The 19,400-nt window shown below is 33.2% G+C and overlaps 1 protein-coding gene across 3 annotated transcripts in view; it reads left to right on the top strand.

Annotated features, from left to right (window-relative positions):
* LOC106463853 (neuroglobin-like) overlaps positions 1–19,400 on the top strand; it is a 165,595-nt gene that overhangs the window by 117,372 nt on the left and 28,823 nt on the right. For 2 of the 3 annotated variants that reach the window (XM_013923932.2, XM_022391472.1), the window contains exon 1: positions 17,901–18,103. The exons of the other annotated variant lie outside the window; for it this stretch is intronic. The gene's annotated coding sequence lies outside the window, so the exon portion shown is untranslated. Of the gene's footprint in view, positions 1–17,900; positions 18,104–19,400 lie in introns of those variants that run through there. 3 annotated transcript variants of the gene reach the window in all.

Below are 19,400 nucleotides of genomic sequence, written 5' to 3'. Positions count from 1 at the left end.
TTAGGTATGCAAAATGTACATACCTTTTATATTTCGTGACTGATCTTATTCATGCCGCCATTAAAACAAAGCTTGCGCAACACGTGTTCGATGGTCCGTGAACTATCGCCGTCTATTAATCTCAACAAGAGCTAGAGGCACTGTATCAACTTGCCCCTGTAACAACTAGCCCCGGTCTCCCCTACATACTGATTTTGTATTTCTTTATAACTTAGAAAAATGATAACACAACACTTTAATTTAAAAAACTACTATATTTTTCTTTGATGTTGTTTATTATACAGAGAATATTTTATGTCCCATTGACATGAAAAATATAGTCATCCTCGACCTTCTTCGCGAATATTCAGGTGACTTTGATTTACTACGATTGGATGACTGCTGAATCTTATGCCTTCTAATATTTCTTTTTTAGGTTTGGCACTGACTCTTATCACCAGAATAAAGATATCGTTATGAGTAACAGAACGGCTGTTGTTTTCTTTTCATGCATTACTTGAAAGTCAAATATGAAAAACGTGACCCGAATCTTGACTTGGCTTCTGGTATAGGTTTAGTGATGATTTTCGAGTTATGGCTTCGTATATTTAGCAAATGGCATGAATTGCGATTTTGTGGAGAATTATAACGAGCTAGATTGCATTTTAGACCACATCTGTGTCTTTAGAAAGTTGTTATTTATCGACGTATTTAAAACAGTAACGAATAACTATATTTTATTTTCCATAAATTTTATGCATAACTGAATATTTTCAATTTCATTTTAATTTCTACTTCCACCTCCTGAAAGTGGTGTTGTGAGTAGTTACATTTTTGTATTTTATTGACTCGAACTCGAGACCCCCTGTATGCCAGGCGAGCGATTACTGAGTTAAAGGGTTGACCCACTAACTCTTGATCGGAAGACACTTCTAAGCAATGCAACCTAACACAGTCGTCACCTCGCACAAACAAAGGCCGTCCTCAAGCCTTATTTCATGGCTGTAGGAAAGTCACACGTTAGCGCTAGTTGTTTTTTGTTGTTGTTGTTGTTATTTTTTATGGTAGTTTCAGTTTTATTTCCTCGCTAGGTTAGCCGAGAACACTCAGACGCTAACGTGTTAACCCTTTAGCACAATTCAGACTATCATAGTGTAACTTCCAAGGAAAATAAAGCCTATGGTTACCATGTCACAGTGAATAAATTAGATTGCTTCTTCCATACTAACATATCAAACACCAAATAATAAAATGCCAATTAACCAAGGAAAAGCTAAAAAAAAGAAAAACACATGTTAGTTCTCTAGCATTTTCCACAATAACGATTGTACCAAGAAAATTATCACAACCTCTTGATAAATGAATACTGTAAGTTAAAGTAACATAATACTAATGTTTTGGTAGAACATTATTAGATCAAATGCAGACTGCCAACTCAGTCAGTTGTTATTAAAATGAGACAAAACGATAACTGAAGCTGTACCTGTAGGACAACTTTATCCACCAAAGATTCAAAATCTAGGACAATCTAGTTTCGTTGGATAAAGTCGTACAGGTTGTTCTTCTTATTTTTCTATGTAATATACGCTGTTGTATAAATACCGTTGTCAGTATAAAAATATAGTTTTTATATTTTATATTTTTGTAAACCGTGTTTCGTGTAAGTATATATAGCAAACTTATAGGTATTTAACTATTTAACATTTTTGTTACTAAAATCGTGCATTGTTTTGAACTGTTGAAAGTGGATACATTCTGACAAAGGCAAAAGCCTGAAGTTAGTTTTTTTCCTTTTTCTTTCTAAAATGAAATAATTTTTTCTTATGCTTTTAATTAATAAGTATTTTACGAATCAAGACTCGAACCATATCACATGACATTATTATTACTGTATGGTGTAATTACGCCACCACGTTGCTCGTTTTTAAGTTACACTTGAAAAATGTTGATAAGAGAAAAAACGAAGACATAATAAGAAAATCTCGTATAACTATGGTTTAGAAGGTCTAATTTGAGTCATACTGAACTTAATTTGTTATTACCAGACAGGATTTAAATAGGAAGCCTTAATATTTGCGTAACACAGAACATAAGCAGGCAGCAGCATATTATCCTTCTGACAGCTATATAAGCTAAGCAACAAATCCAAACAAGAAATATTCTCGACACCTTTTATTCTCAGATATTACAATTCACCTCTGCAAGTTTTCTATTTTAACGCCTTCCAGAGAATTGCAAACGAGATGCTTTGCTAAATCCTTATTCTATATAACCATTCTATCTCTGTTGTTGTACCACAATTCCTCCAAAAAACCATCTCTTATAAAGTGCCAAAATAGTCGTGATCTTAGTACAATATTCAATAAATACGATTTGAAATTCATTTTTGGAATCTTGTTTACCCAGAAACAATGTCAAGTAGGAACCCTTCGGACATCAATAGCATACTAGAAAAACACCTTGTTTTTGTCTGTTTTGTTTTTCCATTACGCATATAAATCTTCGTTATAATTGTCAGGGGATTCCAACGCTTGAGTTAACAAGATATCGCATTTCTTACCCAAAACATTACATAATTATGTTAAGATCTCATGTGTCTTTTCAAAATAGTGTATATCCTGTATAAGATAGTTTGTTTAAAAAATATGTGTTACTCAACTACAAAAGCAATATACGTTATTGTTTCTTTCAGTAAGCCTAAGTCTGTATGAAGTTTGGTCGGGCATGCTCTCGTGTTTAACGTACCGAACTGCGGACTTCAAGGTCCAAAGTTTAAGCCGTAGCATGACGCTGAATACGTTCAGCATTTTGAGCTGGGAGGCATTATGACCAGATAAGAGAAGCCGTATAGGCGGTAGGTACTGCTTACTGGTCGTCCTATCTCTGGTAACAGTTCTAAGTTAGGGATGGCTATATCTGGAACTCGGTGTCTTATGCTCTGGCTGTTTAACCAATATATCGAATAAGGTGCTGAAAGTACTCCTGAAAACTGAATTACCAAATCTCAGAAATATATACCATAGATCATAAAGTAAGAGCTATTATCCTAGAGTAAAACATCATTAGTCCAATACATTATTAGTCAATCAATGGTCATACTTAATTTTTTTATTCAGTCAATATAAAATTCAAGATATTTATTACTTGCTATCGAATAACGATTTCTGTCGTTTGTTGGTTATATAAACTTTACAAGAGGAAAATAGCAAAACAAAATCCTAAATCAAAAAATATACTTGACATTTTTTTAAATACAAATTTAGTTTACCAAGGGCAACTGACATCTCAAACAAAGTGTAAATGTTGCAGAGATACGTATCTATAGAATAAGATTTGTGGTACACATTTTTTCAATTTTACTGTGTTATCCTATAACTTACAACCTAATACTTCATTTTAACCTAACACAGGACACGTTCTTTAGTTAGTCTTTCTATGCATCACTTTTGAAGTCAAATAATTAGTCTACATTCAAGCCGTAGTGACAGAATCAAATCAAAAGTCTATCAAGTTCTTGTAAAGCCACTTGTAAAATGTAATCGATAAACCGAATCAACCTTACACCTCATCCCTTGTTCCTAAAGGCATTTTTTAGCTTATTTACGTGGATAACCAGCATATATTTAGAGGCAATTAGTTTCGATTGTCAGTTGTTTGGAGTTAAAGTCAATTTTCAGCAAATATATCATTTAATGCCACTGAAATGCAATTTTCTCGTATAACACAAACAATAACTGTTTGCTAACCTTTGGGCCACCACACACCACGTTCCTCCACTAATTATGCTAAAACTCTTCTCCTCTTTAAATAAATTCAGTAGCAAAGCTTCCAGTATTTTCAAATATTTTATAGTACATACATATTATGAGAACCTCTCAGTGAAAGTAAAGTGCTAGATCTATATCAGACGAGGCCTTTCGCTAGATACCAGTGTTTTTCCGGCCAATTGAGATACGAAAAACATAGTAGTGTTGTTTGTTTTTTAATATTACTAAATCGGATTAAGTTGGTATATTGTAGTTTTCCATCTGTTTTCTGTATCACTACATATCAGAATTACCGTAAAGGTTTTTAATATTATATTATTTATTATTTTTAACATCAACTTATTTATGTCATTATTTATTAGATCAGCTTCCGCTAAAGAGAGCTCAAGCACAGATCATTTTATAAAACTTAGCTTTTCAATATCCTCAAGAAACAGCTTCATTAAAATACGTTGTATAAAATACAGTAGCAATTGGAGATCGTTGCTTCGTTATTTTAGGGCAACGCTACACGACGGGCAATCTTCGCTCTGTTTAACGCTGGAAATCGAACCATAGATTTTAGGCATGGAAGTCCGTAAACTTACCGCTGACCCACCGGAGGGCCCACTAGAGGTCTTTACACTCGAAACGTTTAAAACGTTATTTTTACGTATGACAAGTGACTTATTTAATTAGTTTAAAATCAATACATCCCAATAAATAATATATCCATGAAACTGCCACTAGAGTTAATATCTTCATTAAACACAAAGAACATAGTCCATAGACCCAATGCTGTATTAACTCAACATTTTTTTCTGTCAGAACGACCGTTGAGGACAGTTGTTTTAAAGAAGGATAGCACCATGAATCATTACAAAGCGACTAAAAAGCTATAAAAGGACAATATTTCTTTAACGTTTTCTACTTCAGTTTTCATATCGTATTTTACTGCCGGTAGTGATGTTCCTGTGGATGTAACGGAAGTAAACACTTCATTAAACACGTTATAGACTGATGCAGGCCCAACTTTCAGTAGGGAAGGACTTTAAAATGCCAACACCAGCGGAACTACGGCACCATTTATCATCGATAAAGATATTAATATGTATAACATTACATGGAAAAAAATATTGCAACTTTAGCAAATTTTCACTCTAGCACGCGTTTTACTTCCAACTGTTTGAATTTAGAAGAACTTGAATTTAGCTCGTCTTTTTTTTTTTAACTGCAAAGGTGTGAAATATATCTTTGGGGTTTAGGTTCTTGAACTTACACTTATATCTCGGCGACTCTTTCACCCCAAAATGCCCAGAATATTCAAAATGTTTAAAATCTAGTTTATTTGACATAGTGAAAAAGTTTTGTACAAAGTTTTATCGAAAGCATTTAGAAAAAAGTTAAGGCAATGGTATTCGGACCTTCAACTTGAACATCGAAACACGCAGACTTTCATCGCCAGGACACGATGGTTTACTTGCTAAGGAAGTGAGGATATTTCCTTATATGTTAACAGTGAAAGTTCCCGATTTTAGGGTGTAATTTCTCCGCGAAAATACCATATATGAAAAAAGAGGCATTAAAATGCACCGATGGAATAATATTCCGGACATTTTTACATGTGATAGTTGCCGAGGTATCCGTGTTAGTAGAAGCTTGTTTTATACTTTGAAGTTGGTTATCTTTCAATGTTTATGTTCCTGGACACAGTTTCCAAGTCCGTAAAAGGCTACAAAGATCGAGATAGTCGATTTTAATGAAAGTAAAGTAAGTATAAATGTTTTCTTGATTTTTTGTCTACTTAGGCAGTTGCCTATCCTCCTACCGATTAAGGAAAAAATTCTGAATAGAATCCAAAAAGTTGTCTCGTAAACAATAAAAGGTAAAAGCCATGAACACAGACCGTAAATCCCGAAATATAAAAAAAAAAAGATTATAATTCTCCTGCAGGCCTAAATATTAACCAAGACAGACTATTATTAATTTCTGAAAGCTTTAATAAATATGCAGTAGAATAAATAGCGTCTAACAAAATGCAGCATCATGACTCAATCTGATAATGTTATAGAATAAAACATTTGTAAGTTTAATTTAAACTACTTAAAGTCGTTAGTTGTTGCTAAAGAAATGGTCAGTTAATTGTTACTCTAAAATTTTTTGTTTATTTGTTTGTTATTAAGCACAAAGCTACATAATGGGTTATTTGTGCTGTGCTCATGGTGGGTATCGATACCTGATTTTTAACGTTATAAGTCCTCAGACTTGCCGCTGAGCCATTGGGGAGATCCATATTTGTCATAAAAATTGATTTAAATATGTAGAGTAAAATGTAAGGAACGTTTCATGGAATGCTGACAGACGTTGTTTTTAAGAAAAACGTTGTTGCGAGAAATGCTTAGTAAATTACTTTTCAGTAAAACGTTTTTAGTTTCTCTTTAGTTTTATGCGGACAATGTGTCACATTCAATGTACGTGCTCTCTCTTTCTGAAATTTGTTGTTAAGGAGGCATTCGAACGAGTTTAACTTTTGTTTTTTCGTGAGCTATTTTGACGTCTGCTGCAAAGCACGTTTTTTTTGTCGTTTTTAATCTCTGTTGCACAAAACTACAAAAAAAAAACAGCTACGAGGCAAAAACCGTAAACCTTTCAAGTTATTTAAAAAATATGAACATTTTTCTCTGAACATTCAAGGAGATTTGTGAAAATCTGTCGTCTGTGAACATTATCTGTTGAAAAATAAAGTAGAAAGTTTTACAAGTCTTAAAGAATTAGGGTAAGCAAATTGAATAAAATTGTATTCCAACTTAGTCGTTAGTAATGTATTGCTTTCCTTGTGTCCAGGATCGAATTCAAATATAAAATAAAGCTTCTTACTCTCATAACTTATTTTATTTGTGTATCCATATGTATAATATTTAGATATGTAAAGGTGTCCTTAAATGAGTTATCGACTAGTTTCCGCGAGAAAACAGCTTGCTTTATGTTGATATTACTTGTGAAACATGTTTGTGAAAAGGTTTGGGAGACTGTTATATTCTTTACTGGACGCTTGATGTGATATGTTTACATTTATAATGGAGTTATGTATACAAAATTGCTACCTTAGTTGGACTTACATGGCATGTAATTTTTACCCTTTCAACATATCTTTATGGAGCTTCTTGAAATTCTTCACACTTGTAATATGTCAATATGTCTCTAAGAATTTATATTAAACTACTTTACACCTAATTAGTGTTAGTAAGAATGTTGAAGCTTTAAATCAGTCTTGGCAGAAATACAGTCTTATCCTTCTCATGAAATACAGTCTTATCCTTCTCATGAAATACAGTCTTATCCTTCTCATGAAATACAGTCTTATCCTTCTCATGAAATACAGTCTTATCCTTCTCATGAAATACACTCTTATCCTTCTCATGAAATACAGTCTTATCCTTCTCATGAAATACACTCTTATCCTTCTCATGAAATACACTCTTATCCTTCTCATGAAATACACTCTTATCCTTCTCATGAAATACACTCTTATCCTTCTCATGAAATACAGTCTTATCCTTCTCATGAAATACAGTCTTATCCTTCTCATGAAATTTTGCTGAGGAAAAGACTCTCTGCACATAGTTGTCCCTAATTTTGTGTTAGTAAGCTAAAGAAATAAGAGCTAGTCATCAGCACTAACCGCCAACATTTGAGCTACTCTTGCCTGAGAGATTAATGGTAATTGACCATCATTTTATAGTTCATCCACAGTCTCAAAATGCGGAGGACGTTTTCCCGGCAACTTGACTTGAAACATGAACCTTCCGATTCACAGTTCGGGCAAACAAACTACTAAACTTACGCCCAATCCAGAGAAGCATTGCACTTCTAACGCATAAATCTCCAATATGAATAAGAAGTTCATGTTTTTATAATTGTGTCGTTGCACTGAATATAAATTGAACGCAATATCGATCTCAGATCTGAGTGTAAAACACATTAATCAACGTAGAAGACCAAAACTGAAATTTAAAAACACTGACACTGAAGAATACACAAGTAATTACCTCAAATTATTTGTACTTCTTTAATACCTTATATAATATGATAATACAGCTAAAGTCACTAATCGTAAGAAGTAAACCATGTATACAGTTATAAAGTCAATGTAAAAGACGACGACATAGTAGATATACAAGTTTACTTGAGGTTTCGAAACGAAAGTGACTTTACTAAGAAACAATAAACACCTTAAAACCTAATATAACCAAAAGGGCTTTTTTTTTCTTCTAAGTTACAGGATAGGTCTTATTAGGATAATACACGTTAATGTATACATTTTATGGACAATTGAAATGCAAATAGCTGATCTAACTCTTCTATTTTGTTTTACGGGCATAAATTCAAATGAAGTGATATTATACAATATCCAGCATATACACTGTGCATAAAAATATGTTTTGCATGTGATAATTTCACTCTTCTTTCTGACAAGTGTGATATTGATATTAATATTTTGATTTCTTATCTCTCTGAACGGTTTTCTGGAATAGTTCAGGGTGAACCACAGTGAAAATTTCCCAACCAGTGTTTATACAGGTTGAGCCATATCCCATTAATGTTTTGTAATATATATATCTGATGTACTCCATGTTTTTCATAGAATTAAAGTTACTGAGCTACAGAACTACCAATACGAATGTGTTTTGAAAATATTAAATTGAAAACATATAGTGCTTCATATATTGATTGGGTCACACTCTTCTACAACATACAAAACTTCACGTGATTGGTAGTTTAAATGCTCATTATGTCTTAACTTTATAGTAAATATAATAATGATCAACTTCTAATAAGAATCAACATAACACAACTTTCCATACAGATCATTTTGTTCTTATGAAATTAATTAATATATCTGATTAAAAATAACAACTGTTGGTAGCTTATCTATGTTCGTTTTTAAGCGCAACGCTACACAACCTCGATTTTTAATGTTATAGTTCCTAAAACGTACCATTGATCTAACGGAGGGGATGGAATATCAGAAGATATAATAATGTAAATTCAATATTTTTGTTGTTGTTGTTTAGTAAGGGAGAAAGAAATGACAGTGTAATATAAACGTGGTCTCCATTTGAACACTATGATAATATAAACTGTCCACTTATAACTATATATTGACCCACCAATATCGATTATTCTGTTTTGTTTGTGTTGTGTACGTTTACTACTTTATTATATACCTAAGGACAGCAAGATGCAATTTTATGTTATCAATACGGTACATAACACACGAACACAAACGAATTCTATCTAAGAATATAACACACTACTTCCGATCTGTTTGTGTTCAACGACCTAACACATGGAAGAGAGTAGCGTGAGAAATATAAGCTTTTGATCTTAGTTATTAACTTGTTTTGAAAGTAATTACAATATGAAGATAATTAACAATGAAACTAGATTAATTCTCAGAATGAGAGATGTGAATATATGGCTGCAGGCAGTCTTTTCTAAGCGCATATGTTATATTTGAAATTAAAGACGCAAATTACTGTAATAAGAGGGCTTTGCACGGATATTCTATGTTAGAATTACAAACAATTGTTTTTTGAACTTTATTAAAGTGTCCTTTTAATTATCTAGTCATTAAATAATTAAACTGTTTACCGTTTTACATTTCAATATCCCATATCAAATGCTAAACACGTGCTCAAGATTTTCATATTTGTAAAACTGCAGATTAATCACTGAAATAAAACTTTATTAAAGTTTCCTTTGAATTATCAAGTCATTAAAGTATTAAACTGTTTACCATTCTACATTTCAATATTCCATATCAAAATACTAAACACGTGCTCAAGATTTTCATATTTGTAAAATTGCAGATTAATCATTGAGATAAAACAACACATATCATTATTAGTAATGATTCATCCTCTATAGACCCTTATATTACCAAAAAATGTCATGAAATTAAATGAAAAATATAAGATAAATATACGAAATTTAAGACATTCTTTGAGTTAATTTAATACGCATGTTTTGTGTGTTAGTAATTTACATTCTGTTATTCAAACTGTATGACAATGTTTTGTTGTTTTTAGATCCCTGTTAATACATTCCATTAACTTAGTTATTTTTTTCTGTTTTGAAAAAATTACCAAACGCATTTTACACCCAACTCCCTTCCTGGTGGCGGGGAGTTTGCACTCCTGTGTATGTGTATATGTGCGCTTGACTCGAAACGTTTTAATATGGTTTTGATCAAATTTGGTACAAAGCTTAAACTTCCCCAAGGGCCAATTACTAGCTTTTGGTAAAGGTAGGTCAAGGTCACATTGAAGGTCAACCAGATAACTCGAAAATATTTCATCTAATTTGGATCAAACCTGGTACAAATTGTTTAGTGTCCCATAAGGACCAATTCGTTATTTTTCGGTGAATGTAACTCAAAGTTCAAGGTCATACTGAAGGTCAACTACTTTCGAAAAACTGTCAAAACTCGATAACAAATTGGGAATAGTCACAACTATATGTTCTTAGAACTAGGCAGTTATGGGCAAAAATCACAAGGATCAAAATTTGGTAATATCAATGAAAACGTCAACGTAAATTAAAAACTACATTTTCCGGGTGTGGCTGGACGTTAGCGTTCCCACACAATGAATTTTACTCACACTACTGGGGAGCCTGGAGTAGCCTAATGGTTAACGTGTCTGGAAATAGTCCTTTTTCAACTAGCTCAGGTTGGGAGTGGCCGACTAGTTACTACGCCCAGACTGTGAATCCTGCTCACACTAGTCGGGTCTAGGTATATCCAGGTGGTTAGCCTGCCTAGACCGTAAATCCGAGTTCGTTGTTTGTTACCTGTAGTCGCAAAAATATGCTTCGCACTTTTGGGCCGAGGGTGCGCTATTAGAGTAAAGAACAAACCCTAGTATGCGATTACTTTATCCCACGATTTGGCGGCGGATACGGTGTAAAAGTTTCAGTCCTTCTAGCCTATCACTCCAAAGTTATGGATGGTTACGACTAGATAGCCTTACGCAAACATCATGAAGCAAATGATAGCTACCCGAAATCGACGTGTGTATATTTTATGTCAGAAAATGTTGTACTTTTTCAGGGCTAACCAACGAAATAAGTCGATGAGAAGTAACAATGGGCAGTTACGTTCAGTGACCTGTTCCATACACACATACGTATAAAGCAATAATCTATATATAGCAAGTATACAGCAAGTACAAAGGTAGTCAGAGAGTGTAACCCCCGCCCCACTGTTTATTTTCTACTTTAACAGTAACCGATATAAAACATACACCAAACAATTCCTTACCTACTAAAATGTAGGCCTGCGGGCAAAGATCTTTTAATCTCTATTTGTTCTTGATTTTTCATCGTTTCTCAAAATCCCATCTTGCTACCATTGTAACGAAAGTGACTGATCTTCAGTATGAACTTGACCTTTGACCTATATTCAACAAAAGTTACTCAATCGATCCTTGAGGAACACTTAACCTATTTATCAAATTTGGTCAAATCAAATGAAAGTATTTTTGAAAAAGTTGCGTCTAATACTTTCTCATAAATACTTCAAAAAGACAACAAGTCTTCTTTGAAACCTCTATGTAAAAATGTTTCATAACAATAGCAGATAAAGCAATCAATTACTTTAGTTTTTACTTGCAATAAAATTCTATGTTATTACAGTTTGTAACGGACTCAGTTATAATATTCAAACGTTGCAACCTTCAGGTAATACTTATGTTAAAACTAATGCGAAAGACATTGTCAAGCAACATAATGAAATATTAACAGAATTTGTAGTTGATACAAATATTAACAATAATGTAATTCCTAAGTTATTCTGAATTCTTAAACTCCGCAAGTTACTCTATAAATGTAGATTCGTTTCTGAAGCCAAAAAAATCTCTGCAAAAAAGTTATCTCTAGAACCTCTGAAGAAATATTGTAGCTTTACAAAAGAAAGGGAACATACACAATTGTAGAGAATTCCACAGAATACAAACAAAAGTTAAAATCTTTTCAAGCTAAATCTACCTAAAATGTAAGTTCAGCGACCTTTATACGCAATCAATGAAAAACTTAAGTCTGCAATTAAAATATATTTTCACAACGCTAGTACATTAATGACTTGCATAGATGGTTCTAAATAATTTTTCTGATAACACTCATCATAATAAATATGACCGTTTTACACTGAATGAATTTACACAAGTCACATATTTATATCACCAAAACACATACGAGTTTGTACCTGTGGATACAAATAACAATAATGTTGTTGTTGTTTTTTTATATACATACAACACTGGTACGATCCGGCTCACATATCTTTAAACAACACCAAACATACCGATGGGTGGTAACATTAGTCCGAAAGCAGCTTTTTAAAAATACTACCATAAAACCATATAGCATATTTACCTGACAAATGCAAATGTTTATACAATGTTCAATAAGGATATTGTGAAAAATGATTTTACAATTAACGTAATAGTTACCGGTGGCGCATATTTTTCCTTATCCTTGCCTTACATTATTTAAACACAAACCTGTCAAAGTGATCATTTTATTCAACTCTAACATAACTTATGCTGATTCAGTTGTTTTCTACGGTGTGGTCGTTGACTCAGAATAAATCACATAATTCACATATTCAATACAGAATATGCAATACCTTCTTCATCATGAACGTATATACTCCAACAAAATTTTCAGCATCTAACCTTTCACACTTATAACTTATTCAACTTCACCAAACGTTATACTGGCTCAATCGTTTAAAACAAGTAAAAATTGTCCAGTAGCTCAAGTGGTCATATACACAGGCTGTGCTACTGTTCTGTGGACATCTAGCCAGTCCTTGTCACATACTAAATAAGATGTAAGTTGTTATGTGTTTATGTTATTTACAGTATTAAAGTTAATTAAGTTTCAGTTATTCATAGTATTAGCTAGATCTAATGTATAACATTACATTCCTTAAATAGTAATAGCTACAGTGACCAAGTACGATAAACGTGGTACACGAAGCTTTACTTATGACAATACTGTTTTGGCACTTAGTAACACACTAAACAGTCCCAATCTTGTCAGTTTTTTTTTTTTTAGATAAAAATCGAAAACACTAACGGTGAGGACACCAAACAGATGACTTAAAGCACGGTGATCATAAAGGCTTTCTATAGTTTTCCTGTCGCTCACAAATAAAACTAATTATTATTATTTGTAATTTTTATTGAAGATTTTTAAAGAAGGTATTCTGTTAGAATTTATTACATCACTATGTACTTAACTTTTCACACAAACTTTTAGCTCAGTATCATGTGCATCAAAACAGGAATAGTTTCAGTCAAAACAAATGTTAAACATTGTTAAATTGGACTGTTTTTAAAAGACACACAAAGAAGACAGTTTATTTTTTTATATGTTGTCCCAAGTGAGGTAAATCAGTAGTAAATCTTTTCACAAACAATGTATGAAGTGAAGGGGAGTCTGCTAATGAAGATTTAATGACATAAAAATACAATTAATTGAAAATCGCACTTCTACGTTATATTAAAACGATTTTGGAAGCTCACCATGTCGTTATAGTCGACGTCTTCACGTTCAATCATGGGCTACCACTTTGCAGCGTAGTTTCCATTGCAAAACGTTCTGTCGTAAGGCTGTCATGCTCAAACACGCCCCTCCTTCCTGTTTACTTTAAATAATCCATCTAGTATACTAGGACAACTGTTTCTCAGCTTACTTTTCAACAGTCCAGTTGCACAGAAATCCATAGGCACTGTGTCTGGTGACTTGACTAAAATGTATTCTTAGGGAATGGCATGTCCTGATATGTCATGGGAGCTGCTTGTGTACACGCAGCTAGTGTGGCTTCTTTTCCAGGAGGAGATCATTCTTGATTATGTTGTATACTATTGTATTTTACTATTGATCTTTGTGCTTGCGAATTCTCACTTGTTACAAAACAACACACTTCACTTACCACAGCTGAAATACGACTCGTTGCAGGCCTCACTCTGAGTGGTCCTGATGCCTCAAGTTGATCCATATTCCTTTGTTTTCCAATGACATTAAGTATAAGGGACACCCATCTCTTGAAAATTCCAAAATTCTAATTTGAAGACATCTTTATGATATAAAAGAATTATTATTTTTGCGTTAGGAAAGCTTCTTACATTCTCTTCCAAAAAAACGATCAATTTTCGGTAGTATTTGACTACCTACTAAGCCAAACAATGTAAAAATGCAGTTGTGATACACGGCGTTCCACCGCCGCTTTACATTTGTCATAGGACTTGCTGAGCTACATATTTAAAATCCTCTTAGTATAACGCTCTCACCCTTCTGTAAAACGTCTTAAACACCAAAAGCTTTTACAATTTTCGGAATGCATTCCATAAGCTATTGTGCTGTCCTTCAATATTCAATTGCAAATTTAAAGTAAATGTAAAGTTGTAATGAAGGTAAACTTAGCTGAATATGCAGAAACGTCTGAATGCGTGTTCACAAAGTGATAAGGATATAGTTTTAAACAAAGTGCGCATGCGTATTTTAGACTTAATTAAGTTGAGAAAGCAATTGTATTTACTATAATGTTCGTTTTCTTAGGAAAGTGTTGTTTGTGTGAAATACTTTCCAAATAAAAAAACTAAAGTTGAAATCATAACCAGTCGTCACGTGATGACAACAATATTGTGCCATCTTGTAGCAAACTCGTTGAATTAAAAAGTTTGACTAAGCATTTTTGAAGGTGATTCTGAATGGAAAATCCAGTATTCAATCCAGACTCCTCGGACAAATGTCTTTCTAACGATGTCAGATTTGCAGCGTTTGATCAAGAAATTTACGATCAAAATTCCAGACAGATAAACGCAAGCAAGCAAGCGTATTATTTATATAGATGTTTATAGATATACCACATTAAATCGCTAGGTTATATGATAATCGATTAAAGGAAGGTTATGACTGTTTTCATACAATTTATAATAAGCTTTATATTGCAGTGACAGGTGTAAGATTTTGTAAGTAACATTACTTTTCAATACCATTTTCACGCTATTTCTTATTGTTGCTTATACCATTTTAACACAAATTTCTTGAAGAAACCCCAACCCTAAAGATTGTTTTACGATAAAACTGTTATTATATGATATCTTGCATCTTTTTTTTTTCATCCCCTTCATACCCAGGATTCTATCCTCTTGAAGCGAGTCCGTCTATCAAGCAAATAGAAAAAAGCAATAACGTGCGTAATGCAGATAAAATTACCAATGTTTTTATTATCTTGGTGATTTATTTAAGGTACTTTACTTATACCCTTGACACTACCGGATAATGTTTATTTAAACAAATGTATGTGCCATAAACAGACACACTGGTAAGAAAACACATACATGAAATAAACAGTGTAACTAATAAGAAATAAATAATACATGCATATCTTACTGGCTTTTACATTTTAGAAGTTGTTGTTGTTTTCTAAGTGCAAAATTACACAATGGGTTACCTGCACTTTGTCCACTGCGAGAAATCAAACTAGCCGCTGACCAACCGGGGAACAGAGTTCAGAGTAATCATCACACGTTATGAGAGCGATTTCCATATACAAGTGTGGTGGTGTGTCGCCGCCTCATATGAGAGCCGTAGGAACACGGACAAAATATTTATATAACACACACATATATATATATACTTTATTTTCCACATGGAGAATTTCTGACCATTCGTGGTATACGTTGAAATAAAACATTCACACAACTGAGCGTTTAGAAAAGCATCTGATGCCAAAACCACATCCCAAGCAGAGTCGGAACAACGCCTTCATCTGCTATAATGAAAGTTATATCTACGAAGGAGAACCCTCTGACTCAAAAAAGTCATTTTGAATTAAATGAACAAGAATTTGTAGATGAAGCCCCAAATACAAATGTTTGGGAGTTTTCAGCCACAACTCAAAATCAGTGGCTGTTTTAATCAGAAAAAATGACCGAAAAAACACGGACCATAAGAATCCCGTTCGATCAGATGGCTTATCTGTAAAATCTTCCGATGCAGCTTCAGTGGACTTTTGTGGCTACGGTCTTTAAATTGAAGTCCACATACAGTGGAGGCTCTGTGAAAAGTTTGTCAAGATGTGCGATAAAGCTTCAGTTCATTGTCTATTTCAGATTAAAGTTAGCATGGAAATTGCAGTATTGGATAACAGTACATAATAAAGGGCGTCGATTATGAAGGATTAGCTGCAAGGAAAAGAACAGGTTCTGGAAATGTTCTTAAAAAATACATTACATTTATTTCTGTAGAGAGTTTTCTAGAAAAGTAAGCACAAGTGTTTGCCAGTTAACTTCTACTATCAAGGATAGTTCAAAATGTTTTAGATTCTTCTGGATGTATGACAGCATCCCTGTCCTTTTTCAAAACACTACTTCGAGGACTGCTGTGATTCTTCTTTGTTGGTCACTTTAGACTACTTCACACTTTTTTGTTGTTGTTTTTCGTTATAGCTTTATTGATTAATACGTAGCATTCACATATGCTTAAATCCTTTCAAAATGCCTAATATTTCGACTATTTTATAACCAGTACCAAGTCTTAAAAGTGCCACTTAAATTACCAAATTATTTTATAAAAAGTAATAAAAAATATAAATCCGACCATTTTGACCTCCGATTACTTGGAACCACCGAGTGTATCTACTCAGTTGGCTTATATCCTTATAGGAAAAGCCACTAAAGTTGGGATGGCAACATATTTTTCATAAAATGTCAGAAGAAAACTACAGGTGAAAGATGGGAACATTCAATTGAAAAAAAAAACTAAAATGATACATATTTTAGCATTTAATCAACTATGAGGATAAGTGGAATACTTTTCCCAAAAGAAAATGATCATTGGCTTTTCAATATCCGTTTTGTCCAGAGGGCTTTTGAAATGCAAAGCTACACAATTTCGCAGTGCTCGCTGCATATTTTTAGGCCCGGATTTTAACGTTATAATTCCTCAAGCTTACCACTGATCAACAGTGGCTAGGTTTAAAAGCGGTGTATGTTAAAAGCAAATGTTTTGTTACAGTTAATTTTGCGAACACTATAATTAATTTGATTTCAAATGGCTTTGTTTGATTGATTTAAAAATTTTGATAGCTTGTTTGATAATTAAGATATCATAATTTCATTTGAAAGATAAACTAAGTTGAAAGTCATTTGACAGCTAAAGATTATTTAATTAGGTTCAGTTTGGAAAACATTAAATAAAAATAACTGATATAAACATATATATAAATATGGTTACTACCTTTAATGTTTTAGAATATAAAAACATGGTACAACGGAAACAGACACACATGCGCACTCCAAATAATGAGAGTATGAAAAATGTTGTAATGAAGTCTTTGGAACTGTGAGTGACATTGAGGAGTTAATTAGAAGCACTTCTATAGTTGGCCCGGTGTTTGTTTCAGAATTTTGCACAAACTACACAAGGACAATTTCAGCATATTCGCCACTAATTTTGAACTGTAAGTAGAAGGAAGACAAATAGCCAACACTTTTCACCGCCAATTCCTCAGTTACTCTTCTCTGATCGAAAAGTAGATCCACGATCCCAAAGTTCGAAGCGCTTCTTTGCGACAAATGAGTCGCGAACCATGAATCTGAAGATTCACAATGACCCATGTTTAGTTCATGAGCATAAAACATGCCGTTCGGATTGAAAATTCCAATTCCTTTCAAATTTTTACTATTTTTTGCACTTAATACCCAGTGTAGAAGTAATGTTTTAGAACCTTAACCAAGAAAAGTTTATTACATTCGCTTATAAAACAAATGCTTCATATTTTCGTATAATAAACTCACGGTTTGAATTGGCTAAGATGACGACATTAAGTCAATATTCTCAACAATACTTCTTTAAAAGAACACGTATCTAGGTATGTTAAATATTAAAACCTGTCCGCTCAGAACCTAGCGACAACTTATGAGAGAAATAAAATCATTTTTCCACGCTTCAACCAATTGAAATGAGCTTCTATCGAATAGCAGCAGCTATGTGTGTGTGTGTGTGACGAATCGATTTGTGAAGATATTCAGGGACTTGGATTACGTAGCCTATAGCTTCATATACGACAGTTTAGTTAACCTCGAGCTGCTCGGACCACCAGTTAGCTCAGGTTGATGTGTGCTGATGGTTTCCTTACAGTTTGTAAAGTATCTTCTTGGAAGGTTAAACATAAACCACAGACAAGCTTACTTCTGTTGGAAGATCGTCCATGAGAGGGCTTACCTCCTTATAACGACCACCTTACACGAACTTAACTCTTTCTAGAATGTCCTTATTTCAAGGATAGAAACATTGCCGGGGTAAGTTTAAAAAGAAGCTTCAAAAGCTTAAAGTAGCTGACAAATAGCGTATTTCTTTCATTGTCTGTATAATATCATTTACTGGTTACTTATTGCTGGTACTACGTACCGTTTAAACACTGAATTAGTTATTGTTACAGAAGAGAAATGTATTGTTGTGTTGAAACGACGTGTTAGAATAACACACGGTTTATAGAAATAGAATAAATAAGCCTTTACCAATATTAAATAATACATAGCTTAGAGTAATGAAATAGATACGTTATTATTAGCATTGCAATAACGCATAGTTTACAGCGATAGAATAAATATTTTAGTCACCTAATCTTGAAAATATTATCTCCTAGAAGCGGAAATTTGTATACTTTTAGTCTGCTACTAACTGCACAAACAGGTATAGACTAACTATTTGTCGCTAATAGCAGATAGATCGAGCGGTAGTTAATGAGACTGGGCAATATACACGCCAATTTAAACGTTTCTAGAAAAATAAATAGAACAAATGCAAAGCTACGCAATGGGCTATTTTTGCTCTCTCTACCGCGGGAAATCGCACTCCGGATTTTAGCATTGTCAGTTCGTAAACTTAACGCTAACCCAAAGAAACATTTAATTTTACTAATAGCAATCTGTTAAGCGATCGATATATATCTCAAGATTTCCTGTCTTCTATAGCTGAATACGAATTCAGCAGCGTCATATGGAAGTAGCTGAAAGACAAAAAATAAACATTATTTACGTTTTATAAGCATTTTTTCACGTATCCCTTACTCTGCGACTCCCCTATCTTGTGAATTTTACCTAAGTTGAAATAGGCCTAGTAAATGGGGTAAGGTCAAGTCACCCAGAATAAATGCATGAACTCTTGTGATATTCTTACCGTTTTTCTGATGCGCAGCCTCGTTTAAATGACGTCCAACATTAACAAACAGACCATTCGGGGTGACATTCTGCTAACTGTTATTACTGATAGCCGGAAACTAACATTACTAGTAATAGTTAAAAAGAAGAGGAAAAGGTAGACCGTAAGCATTCTTTAAATCAAGAATAGTTTAGAGAAGAAAAAATAAATTGGTTCAAAATAGTATTGAAATATATCATTTATAGTGCTAGAATAAATAAACTATTAACAGTGTTAAAATAACAAACAGTTTATAGCTCTAGAATAAATAATATATTAGTATCGTTCAAATAACACATAGTTGATAGTCATAGAACAAATGAATTATTAGTAGTGTTGAAATATCACATAGTTTATAGTGATAATATAAATAAACTATTAACAGTGTTAAAATAA

The sequence above is a fragment of the Limulus polyphemus genome, unplaced genomic scaffold (genome assembly GCF_000517525.1).
Source record: "Limulus polyphemus unplaced genomic scaffold, Limulus_polyphemus-2.1.2 Scaffold1503, whole genome shotgun sequence".
NCBI classification, from domain to species: Eukaryota; Metazoa; Arthropoda; class Merostomata; order Xiphosura; family Limulidae; genus Limulus; species Limulus polyphemus.
The sequence above is the reverse complement of the archived record's forward strand: the minus strand, read 5'-3'. Positions and strand labels throughout refer to the sequence as shown.